This window comes from Tenrec ecaudatus, unplaced genomic scaffold, assembly GCF_050624435.1.
Source record: "Tenrec ecaudatus isolate mTenEca1 unplaced genomic scaffold, mTenEca1.hap1 Scaffold_269, whole genome shotgun sequence".
NCBI lineage: Eukaryota > Metazoa > Chordata > Mammalia > Afrosoricida > Tenrecidae > Tenrec > Tenrec ecaudatus.
In genome coordinates, this window is record NW_027458864.1 from 514,436 (window position 1) to 526,478 (window position 12,043).

The 12,043-nt window shown below is 41.5% G+C and overlaps 1 pseudogene; it reads right to left on the bottom strand.

Moving 5' to 3' along the window:
• Positions 1–254: 254 nt before the first annotated feature.
• On the bottom strand, positions 255–1,176 carry LOC142436433 (stathmin pseudogene; annotated as a pseudogene).
• Positions 1,177–12,043: the final 10,867 nt, after the last annotated feature.

Genomic DNA, 12,043 nt, shown 5'->3' on the forward strand with positions numbered 1-12,043 from the left:
CCCCCTGTTTAAAAAGTTTGAGGACTCCTGTTTCAGGGTACCAACTAGTGCCATTTGTTGTCAAAGCTATAAATATTTCATGTAGAAAAAAATTCTCATGTGGAGTCCCAAATTGTCTCTATACCCTCAGATTTATCTTGAACCTTCTTGTAATAAATAATCACAAATGTAGGTTTTTTTTCACTGCCACCAGCAGCACTTTGCAGTTTTATTAACCATTCAAGTACAGTAGCATCTGGTAAAATCGGGACAGAACTGGGATTTAAAAGCAAACAGATATTCAGCATCTAACAGTTTTGAGAAGCCACTACATACTCTTTCACAAACATGTTTCCACGGGGCCAATACAGTGCTAGCCATTCACCCAGCGCACTGAGTGCACCGAAGTAGAAAAGAGGCAACAAGAAAAATAGCTACGTTAGAAACACTCCAACACTTTAGAAAAAAAAGAGTGAAACACTTTTTGTTTCTCCCCTTTAGCCCCTAAAACAACATCACATGGTCTGGATCTACCTATTTACGTCCTACGTTGGCTTCTAGTCTTTGTCAGGAGGGAAATAGTAATAGTAGTAAAATGACACTGGCCAGCACGGTCTTTGGATCTCGAGGAGGGAGGGGAGAAAGTCAGTCCTCAGGACAAGCTAGTCGGCTGCAGTCTCATCAGCGGGGTCTTTGCATTCCTTGTTCTTCCGCACTTCTTCCACATGCTTGTCCTTTTCTCGCAAGCGCTCCAGCTTGGCCACCATTTGTGCTTCTCAGTTCTCTTTGTTGGCTTCCATTTTGTGGGTCAGCTTCTCCTCGGCCATCTTGCTGAAGTTGTTGTTCTCCTCGATTGCTTTCTGCAGCACCTCCTTCTCGTGCTCCCGCTTCCCGGCCAGCTGCTTCAGGACCTCCGCCTCATGGGACTTGCGTCTTTCTTCTGCAGCTTCTAATTTCTTCTGAATTTCCTCCAGGGAAAGGTCCTTCTTCTTTGGAGGAGAAAGAGGGAATTCTGGGACGGCCTCTTTTGAACGGGGGCTGAGTATCAGCTCAAAGGCCTGGCCAGAGGCCCGCTTCTCCAGTTCTTTCACCTGGATATCAGAAGAAGCCATGGTGAACAGAAGACAAGAGACTGGCAGTGTACGCTCTGCAATCCACTGGGAAGGAAAGCCCTGCTCGGTCCGAGCCGCCTGGCCACACTCTCACAAATGTAGTTTTATGCAATCATTTTGGCTTAGAAGGCCCTAGAAAATATTGTCTATCCAAATATTGTTGTTTGAAAGCAAATAATTATTAAGAAGATCCTCAAAAAAAGAAAATAAACTCACCCAAAAGTGAAAGACCGCATACAAAGTATATATATATATTTATATATATATATAAATATATATATATAAACATATATACACACATTCTAATATGACACAAGGATGGTGATACTTTATTCACATACTTTGGACATGTTGCCCAGAGAGGCCAGTCCCTGGAGAAGGCCATCACGAGGGCAGTGACAAGGAGGAAGGCCCTCCAGGAGATGGATTAACAATGGCTGCAACAATGAGATCAAATGTAAGAACAGTTGTGAGGACAGTGCAGGACTGGGCAGTGTTCTGTTCTTTTGTGCTTAGGGATGCTTTGAGTAGGAACCAACTTGATGGCACCTATCAACAACAAATTCATAAACTTTGCTAAGTACTCTAGAATGTCCACCTTTTTTAGATTTTAAATAGAGAGGCTATCTACAGAGAAATCCATCTACTATAAAGATCAATAGACTGTCAAAATCCTATACAGGGTTGCTATGAGTTGGAGTATACATTAGGGCAGTGGGTTAGATGTAAAAATATTGATAGACTGCCTTTTCCACTGAAAAGTAAATGTTATTTATTGAAAATCTATTAGGAGCCAGGTAATATTCTAGGCACCCTAGTCATCCAGGATGAAACAATAAGTAAGGAGTAAAAAACTTCCTTTCCTCATGGATTGCCCATTGTAAATGCTCTTTATCACACTGAATATTATCAGTCCACTATACAGCACTCTAAGCTGCATAAAGTCTTAATTTTCAACCCAAATAAATTACTCAAGTTTGAAAAACAAAACAAGAACAAATTATAAACCTAATATTTCCTGACAGTGTCCATTTATGTCTATGTAAGTCTCAAGTCAGTGTTTTCCTTTTTCGAACACTTTCTGAGGTACTCAAATCACATTCTTTTAAATGTCCTTTGCATTTGGGAGACAAAAGTAAGACTGAAGGAGTATATCAGGGGTGCAGAGTGCATGAAGTAAGCTTTCCTTACTTGCAGTCATTGGTACTTTCAATATCCTACCCCCAAGCCATCATTTTCAGGTCATCGATTTTCCTGCAAACTTCCTACTCATTGTCTAGCTTTCACAGGCATATGAGGCAGTTGATCCTCAAGTGACATCACACAATATGTAACATAGGTTCTCAGAGCAGATGTATATATAAAGAAGACTTGGTGGTGAGTGGACTAAGCATTAGTTGCTAAACAAAAGGTTAGCGGTTCAAACCCAGCAGCTACTCCTTGGGAGTAAGTTTAAGTATTGTGTGCCGATAAATATGGAAAGCTCTGGAAACCTAAAGAACAGTTATATTCAGTTCTACGTGTTTGCTATCAGTCTGAATTGACCCAATGGCGGTAGATTTACACTTTGAGGCAGAAGTTGTGTGTTTGCTTGATTGCTTGTGTGATTCATTCAGTGATTGCTTATTTTTTCTCCAGTACAGAAAGTAATGGCATCCACCCTGATTCTCCTACCAACGATATCCCAGGTAAACACAGGCTAGGAATTGTACATTTCTACTTGGTCTAGCATTTTAACTCAAGTAAATCAACCAACAAAAATGTGTAAGAATAAAAATTAATAAATCTCCAATGTGAAATGTGAAGGCCCAAAGGTACACTAGTAGTGAATTTGCAGAAGGTCCTAAGTTGCTCTGGGTTTGGATCTTTGGTTTTCTTCTAGAATCACGTCCATGTGAAACACTGATATATGAGGTGCTAAAATCTGGAGGTCCGTGGTCTTTAAAAAGCCTGGTCTGCAAAAGCAAAGTGGAGGAGAAATTAAAAAGTTGACGAAGAACGCTGAGGTCAGATGCCAACAAAGATGAAAAAAAAAAAAAAAAACACGATGAGTGAGACACATGCCAGTGGAGTGAAACAAAGAGGCAGCAGAAAGAAGGGTATGGAATGAACTGGTTTTTTTTGGAACAAAAGGCCAGGCAGGCGGGTCAGGAGGATCTGAAGCATGTACATGCAGTGAGTGTCTCATCCAGATCAGGGGTCCCACATCGCCGCTCTACAAAGTGCCTTCAGCAGGTCAGGCACTCGGTGAGCATATTTTCACCGAATGAAACAGGAAAACTATAGTCCACGTGCTTTTGTGATACTCAAGAGCTACCAAGGCATTTGGAAAGGGAGACAAAGTGCCATTCCATTGCAACGTTGTAAAATGAAAAAAGAACACAGATGGTCACAGTAATGGGTGAGGGCTTGCAGGACAATATGACTTCTCTCCCGTTGTGCATGCGCATATGGCTCTAACTCTACATTTTCCACTAGAAATATCAGACTACAGTGGATCTGATGCCACCCATCAATGCTGCATTTTCTGGAATCCAATGAAGCTCCCACTGTCGTTATTCCATGTCAATGCAGAAAAACACATAGTGCCACTGATAAAATTTCCATCAGATTTATTATGTTGCACTTTTATTTTTCAACTTTTAGAAGGTAGAAAACAAAAATACACAGATGCTGCATTAGGCCAACTTGGGTTCAGGTGTTGTACTGTGGGTACACACCTTGTAAAGGGAGAGCAGCTATGACAGAAGGTACTTGCTGACCAGATGTGTTGCCTCAACACACAACTGTGTCTACCTCTCTGGCTCAGCTGGTTCATTCCCATGACCTCTTACCACCACGTTAGTGAGGTAGCATGACTTCTTCACTCTCACTGCTCCCTTCAAAAACCCAGAACCCCTGAAAGTGCTCTCTTTCTGAAAGACATCTGCCTCAAGGACGCATGGTCCAAAGAGTTACAAATTATTGCAACGAGGAGAACTTGGAGTAACTAAAGTCACCTTACAGTATTTATAAACACAAGGGGCACATCAGTTACTTATGTTATAATTGTAGTGATTGCCTACTACCCCCTGAATCCTCTTCATTGTCATCCGATGAGTCATCCGATGAGCCACCAGTTAGGCTGCTGTAACTGGTCCTACTGCGCCACAGCAGGTTGCACTGCTCCCATGCAGCAGCCTCTTGGTTCTTTCCATGTGTTTTTGATTCCAATGACTTTAACCTTGTTAACTTGGCCAATGTGTTTGTTACTGGACTGCCAATATCCGGGCCAGCCAGGTGAAGGAAGATCATGCAGTGGTTGGTGGAGTCACTCTCATACACTTGGCCTGTGGTTGGCATTTTACTCTCCGTGGATACTAACTGAAACTCAGAAGAACCCCTTCTCGGTTCCATCAATGAGTAAGGCATTGAAGAAAGAACTGTACAGTCTACAACACCATCTTTTGGAACTCAGGGGCTCAGTTTTACAGAGCCATCTCCCTCCTTTACTATCTCTTGTTTGGATGATCTGAGTAGCACTTCAGATTCCAGGAAGTCTTGGACTTTCCTGCACTGCCTCCTCCATCTTCACTTCAGAATTGAGTTACATCGTAGAGCAGAGTCCAGGGAACTACAAAAAAGATGCAACAGGAAAGCCACCTGCTCTTTGCTCTGGCATTGCCCTGTCTCTTCTGCACAGAACTGCCCCTTTGGGGTAAGAACTACCGCCCTGGTCTCAATTCTCTTGGCTACAGTGACCAGAGACTGGACTTGGAGGCCACCTTTATGTTCTCTTCCTTTGCAGATTCCCCTGTAGTGAGCGAGGAACACCATCGGAGCCTGCCAAAGAAAATCCTGCCACCTCCACTGACTTCACCACCACCAAGTCTCTTCACTCATCCACTCCGTCTGGAGAAATGTTCGTCATGGATTTTGTCTTCCTTGTATCCACAATCAAAGCTCATGGAAGCAGCAGTCAAGAGATCAAAAGATATATTAAATGTGGTGAATATTCAATATTCTTCAGAGTATTGAAGAGCCAGAACCTCACTTTAAAGACTAGGTCCACCTGAACCCCCCCAAAAGATTAGATAAAATAACTAATTCAGCATTCTATTGAAGTTGAAGTACATGTGATAATTCTTCAAACACCACTAGTGAATATTATTCAGGGTGAACCTAATACTCACCTTCCATGAAGAAGGGCCAAGTCTGTAGGGAGTTTTTAGGCTATTAGAAGAAAAAGGAAACCATCTAGCCTCAGGTGCAGTGAACAATTGTTGATTGTTCATGGAAAGTCATGGTAACCACTCACATAACAAGGGTTGACCTAGAGCAGTGATTCAATTCAATTGCTCCTCCAGGACTTCATTTCTGAATCTTCTTCTTTTTTTTTTTTTCAAAATACCTACCAGTAACCTTTCATGACAGTCTTATTGATTAGGACTCACATTTCCTCAATACAAATGCTATTGTTACTATTGCCAGGTTTCATTGGTTTGGTCTTAAATCATCGTGTTGCCATGTACAATAGAACAACACACTGCCTATTCCTGTGTCATCCTCACAGTCCTTGCTATACTCGATCTCATTGCTGCAATCACGGTGACAAGCCATCTAACAGTTAGAATCTGTATGCTACACAGCAGGCTGGGTTTTTCTGTGTGCATTTGTCTATTGGTGTTAGAGCCTCCCGTGGGTTTCTCAAAATAGCCTGTTACGAATGGGTGTCTACTCTTTGTCCTCACTGCCTGTTTACTATTTCCCTGTCCCTAGTTGTTCTGCTCCATTCCAGCTGCAGGAAGCCCTCTGAGGAGTGGCGAAACCTCCCAGATCCTCTCCCTAACCTGTACCGACTTCTCCACACACACCACGATCACTTAGTATTACTGGAGCTGGACCAGCCAATACCTTTTGAAGGAGTCAGACTGACTGTTAACAATAGACCTTGGTTGTCGGAAGAAACTTCACTTCATTCCTGAAGAATTGACCTTCGATCTCCAGAAGTGAGCCCACAAACTCCTTCTCTCTATAGTTAAAGTCTGTGACCACTGAAGACAAGACACTTTTACTGTATGGGATAGCGGAAGTCAGTGGTATCCAGACACAGACTACTGTAAGGAATAGGGCAGGGCTGTACCAGAAAGGTGTGTGTACAACGCACAGGACAAGTGACTCCCCTATGGCAGAAATAAGAGAGGAGATGTCACTTTGTAGTGAATGGGTGACTGGGTGCTAAAAAGTTAAAGATGACATTCTTTTTTTAACATTTTATTAGGGGCTCATACAACTCTTATCACAGTCCATACATATATATACATCAATTGTATAAAGCACATCTGTACAGTCTTTGCCCTAATCATTTTAAAGATGGCATTCTTAATGAACAACTCTGTAAAAAAATTCATCAATGTCAAATAAAGGAGGACATATCTTGGAAGACAATGATAAGGATAATAATGTTCACCAACAAGAAACAGACACCAGAGCTATCTATCATCATGTTCACATGAGGAGTAACGATCTGTGCGTCCACACTGAGGATGAAGGATACATTCTGAACTCTCATGCCACAGAGGTTCTCTTTTATGTATAATAGTGTTTAAAAATTTAAAACATTGATATCAAACATTGATAGCTTTTAACTATAGCAGCAGCAGTGCTTCTGTATCACGTGTATAAGCAGCCTTTATAAAAACCTCCATTTTCCTGTGAGGGTGTGTCTGTTTCTTGGGTCATAAGGAGAACCCCAACACAGGTAGTCCACTCCTCTGCTACTAAGTGGAGGGCCACATGCTAATACAGCTCTCTCTGTGTGCCAGTGAAACCTGTCCTGCTCCTTTCCTGGGAGCTCTGGGCATGAAGCCCCAGTACATTGGGCCTCAGCTATTTCCATTTTCAGCTAACTCAGAGGACACATCATGAATTTTGGACAAAGTTGTGTTTATGTTTTGGCCATTCTACGTGGTAATAATTGAGGAAAATGCTGTGTGGTTGTGTGTAGAATATTGGATGGGGTAGGCAGGGCAGTGACCTTATCACACTGTCTTTGTGATTGCAGGTGTCCAGTGTAAAGTGCAGCTGGTGAAATCTGGAGGTGACCTGAGAAAGCCTGGGGAATCTCTGAGACGCTCCTGTGCAACTTCTAGATTCACCTTCAGTGACTATTATATTAGTTGGATCCAGCAGTGTCCAGGACAGAGACTGGAACAGGTTGGTTTTATTAAAACTGCAACCAATGGTCAAACAACGGAGGATGCTTCATCTGTGAAAGGCAGATGATTCACTGTTTCTCCCCCCGCTCCCCGCCCCCCCCCCGATGATAGCATGTGCACCTCAGCCTCACTTGGTCTTCCACAGGGAGAGAGAGAGACCAGAGTTAAGGAGAGAAGGGAGGGGAAGGATGAAAAGGGGAAGGGGAACAGGGGAGTGAGGACCAGGGGAGGGGAAGGAGGAGCAGAGAGAGCTTTTTTATTGCTAATCAAGTCTTATATATCTTTGGGGACATGCAAGCCTCCTAATTGCAGGTAAAGACATATGTCACAGGAAGGGATTGCACTAATTGGACTACAGTAATGAATCGGGGGGACGATCTTGGGGTAGCCACAAAATACGACAGGGAGGTATTGGGAGTACAGATGTGACAAGATGGGTGGATCTTAGATTCAGAGAACCAGCTTAATTTTGGTTATCACTGAGCCAGTTTGACCTGTTCTCTTGCTCACTATTGAAACCATTATCAGTGGGGTGTGAACCCCACCAACAATGGAGCAGACTGCCTTCAGGGGGAATATCTCTGAGCATCTGACCTCCCACCATATGCTGGAAAATAGCCTCTAATGTTTGGCTTTCCAACTGAAGAGAATAAATGACAATTTATGAAAATGATACTTATGACACACTGCCTTGACCAAATCAAACTAGAACCCTTAACATTTTATAAATACATAGATGGTATTAATAAATGCACAGTTGTATTTGTCCACACATTCATACATATTTTAGTGTAGCCAAGAAGAGGTATAGTTTATACAAGTGTTAGTAAAATAAATTCCACATTCATGTGTTTATTCCAAATAAAACATGCTTAAACATGTTTCTGCTATCACTGGCTGTCTGTTGGCCATATTTTCTCAGTAACACACTTAACTTGGTTTCATTGGGTTGACTTAAAATACATCTGTTTCTGTGAGTCAGGAAACAAAGAAAGAAAGAGAAAGAAAGAATGTAGGCCAACAGAAATTCTCTCTTCTGCACACTAGACATTTTTTAATTGGATCAAGCATCATAAAGAATATACTGAAAACTTCACAGGTGAGTCAAAGAGGGGGAAAAGTCAACTGGTACAAATGAAGAATCTGGATGACATGAAGTACTGGTGGAAGAAGTCTGTCGAGTTGCCATTGAGGAGATAACTAAGGAAGTTGGAATTTCACATGGTTCAGCATTTTCAATTATTATGTCACAATTTTGGTTTCTTGATTGGTGCCAAAAAGCAATGCACAGGGATTGATGAGCTAAAAAATTGCTCCTGAAGAGCTGCTTTGTAGGAAATTGAAGTTAATGAAGCCAGTTTTGTGGAATGAAACTTAAGTATTGATAATTCTTGAATGTATCAAAATGATCCAGAGAGAGAGATCCAATGAAAACAGTTAGATCTGTAGGAATCATCTAGGTTGATATTCAAAGAATAACGGTCAATTCAGAAGGTATGAAAGTGATTTTGTGGATTCTAAATGGCTAGTCTGGAATGAAATTCTCATAGGACAGAGAAAATCAAAAAGTATTATTATGAATAAGCTTCAAGAAAATGTAACATGGTATTAGTGAGAAAATGTCCTAGAATGTTGCACAAAGGATCTGTTTTTCTCTCTATCATGACAATACACCAGCTCATTCTTCAAGAGTAAGAATGGTTGTCCATTGAGGATTTTGTTTAGAAACCTTAACAGTGGTTCTCAACTTTCTTAATGCCATGACCCTTTAATATAGTTCCTCACATTGTAGTGATCCCCCAACCATAAAATTATTTTCGTTTTTACTTCATAACTATAACTTTGCTACTCTTATGAATCGGCTGACCCCTATGAAAGGTCGCCCAACCCCAAAGGGATCCCGACCCACAGCTTGAGAAATGCTGCCTTACACCATCCACATTAAAGAGCTGATCTTCCCCCTGCATATTTCTGTATTTTCCCATAAGTCAGAGAACATCCCTTGAGTATTGTGGAATTTTCAGTCTGACGTTCTGTAAATCAAGGAGCATAGAATATTTGGGGGAAGGTTCATAACAATAGCTTTACATTTTGATTATTTTTTGTTTAGTGAAAACATCTAAGACAGTGGAGAAATGTATTTAACTACATTTGTATATATGCATATATATGTATGCAATACCTATATCTTGGAGGAAGAACAAGATGGTGACCAAGCAGTACACATGGGAAGGACTCCACAAAGACCAGCGGAAAAGAACCAGGAGAGGGATATGCTACACTTCCAGAATGCAGGATTTTCAGCAGAAAGTTACATAACACAAATTTAATAAAATATCAGCAACATTTGCTGATAGACTCCCCTTTGTCACCGGCCCTCAACAATAACCAACTGTTTGAAGATTCCCAAATTGCTAGACTTAATTTTCCTAGTCCAGGAGCTAGCTAGGATGGTGGAACTGCTGAGCTTCAGAAACATAGCTCTATGGAACTAGCTAGAGACCAACATAAGCACAAGTAGACTTGGCTTTCAACACAAGTCAATGGAGGTCTAGCCGGATGCCCTAGAAGCCCTAAATCCCCAATAACCAAGATAGCACAACCTAACAGTGTAGTTACATAATCTGGTGTCACCTGTAGTCTAATAAGAGGAAAGAGGTGGAATTTAGCTTGTCGAATATGTCTCAGTTTGATGTCCTCATTTGGAGGGGCTATGGAGATAAACAGCTCACTAGAGGCCAGACACACTCTCTGCTTTGTCTTCCTGCAAGCAAGACATATGGAACCATGCTGATGGAGCAAGAGCGCTGAAGCTGGAGAAGCCACGTGGAGACCCATGCCAGTGCTGAGATGCTTCCACCACCACTGGATCCACAAGAATTTCCACCCACTGGCCTGGGATCTTCCTGCATTCAGTAACATTGCATGGATTCATAAGTCTAAAGAGGAATTTATGGACTAGTACTAAAATATGGGTTAATATCAGACTTATGGACATGTTCTGAACTGGGCGGGAATGTTTTCTTAATGTACAATTGCTCTTTGATATAAAATTCTCTCTTACATGCATAGGAATGCCTCTGGATTTGTTTCTCTAGTCAACCCGGACTAACACAATACCCAAGAAGTGTGGCAATAACTCTACAGGGCAGCCTGCAATAGTCATAGATAGTGAATAGACTAACTCTCAGAAGCTGGGGAAGTTACAACTATTCCTCTTTCCAGGAGATACAGCTCTGCCCCTCCCTCCCCATCTTAAGATGCCGACCAAAAAAGCATGGATTAAAAAAAATATTTCTATAGCAGTTAATACACACCTGGTTGATTAACAAGGTATTGTCCTCACAATACAAACAGAAATTGCAACAGTGGGTTTTAAAAGTATGGGCAGGGAATTTGGGCATATGACAAAGACTAAAAGGTTTAGGGCCAAGAAACTTCTCCTTGTTCACATACCAAGCTATTCATCAGTTGTCCCATAACTCCATCCCTGGTCAGCACCCCAAGCCACTCAGATAAACAACCTGCCCTTTGATTCGGTGTGGTAGTTATATAACCTGGTGTCAATTTTGTACTTGAGAGTATTAAGAGGGAAGGGTGGATTCTATTCTGCCTAACATTTCATAGCCAATGAGGCCTCTGTGTGGGCAAACCCTTCTCCTGAGGATTCTGGGAACTCCTGGATTTCATCTTTGAAGATGGGAGACATTCTCTCTCTCTTCACTCCCTGGGAAACAGCAACTGACAAGATACATGGAACTATGCTAGTGCCCTATGCTGCAGAAGCCGTGTGGACACTCGTGCCAGTTCAGAGATTCTCACAATGTCATTGAACCCGCAAGATTTCACACCCACTGGCCTGTGATCTTCTTGCATTCGGCATCATTACATGTGTTTCCCGAGTCTGAAGAGGACGTTATAGACTGGTATCTGACATATGGGCTAATGTTGGACTTATGTACTTATTCTGAACTGGGTTAAACCTCTCTCTTATACACATATGAGTGTCTATAAATGTGTTTCTTTAGTCTACCTGGATGAAAACAGTAGGCTATTGCTTCATTCCTCCCTACTAGACCAGCTAAGCAGGTGGAGGGTATAAAAGGCCCCCAAATGGATTTTTTAAGCTATGTATTTAATTTAAAAAATTTTTACAAAACAACCTTATCACCTTCAAACTACTTGCCATTACACTTAATATATTTGTCAAATCTGTGATTCCATTTTTGGAAATACTTTTCAAATTTGTCCGTTGGGATTTCTGATACACCTCCCTCATTTTTTTCTTCACCTCTTCTATGTCATCAAATCACTGCCCTCCTCAACTACCAACTAGGATTTTTTCCCCTTGGGATCACATGTTATGCAATCTTTTCAAAACCTCTAAATAGAAAAGGTAATTAAAGTCTGACCTGTTGGAATGAACTCCAAATGCACTATCCGCCTCACAGTAAACAACAACAACAAATTTGATTTCACTTGATGAGCATTCTTTGGTGTCTTCCACTGGTTCATATATCCTGATCAGGAAACATAATTTCAAAGCCACACACTGTACTCTTAAATTGGCCATCACAAATTCGAGGTTCAAGCAAAATTGCTTTCACGACAAAACTCACTGTGATCAGAAGGAATCTTCCCAGGAGACATCACTGGGTGAACTAACTCAATGCTTGCCTAATGGGAAAAAAAAGTGCATATTACAAAAACTTTTCCCAGTGGAGCTTTTCCCGTTTCTTTTGGTTGTGTTTTGGG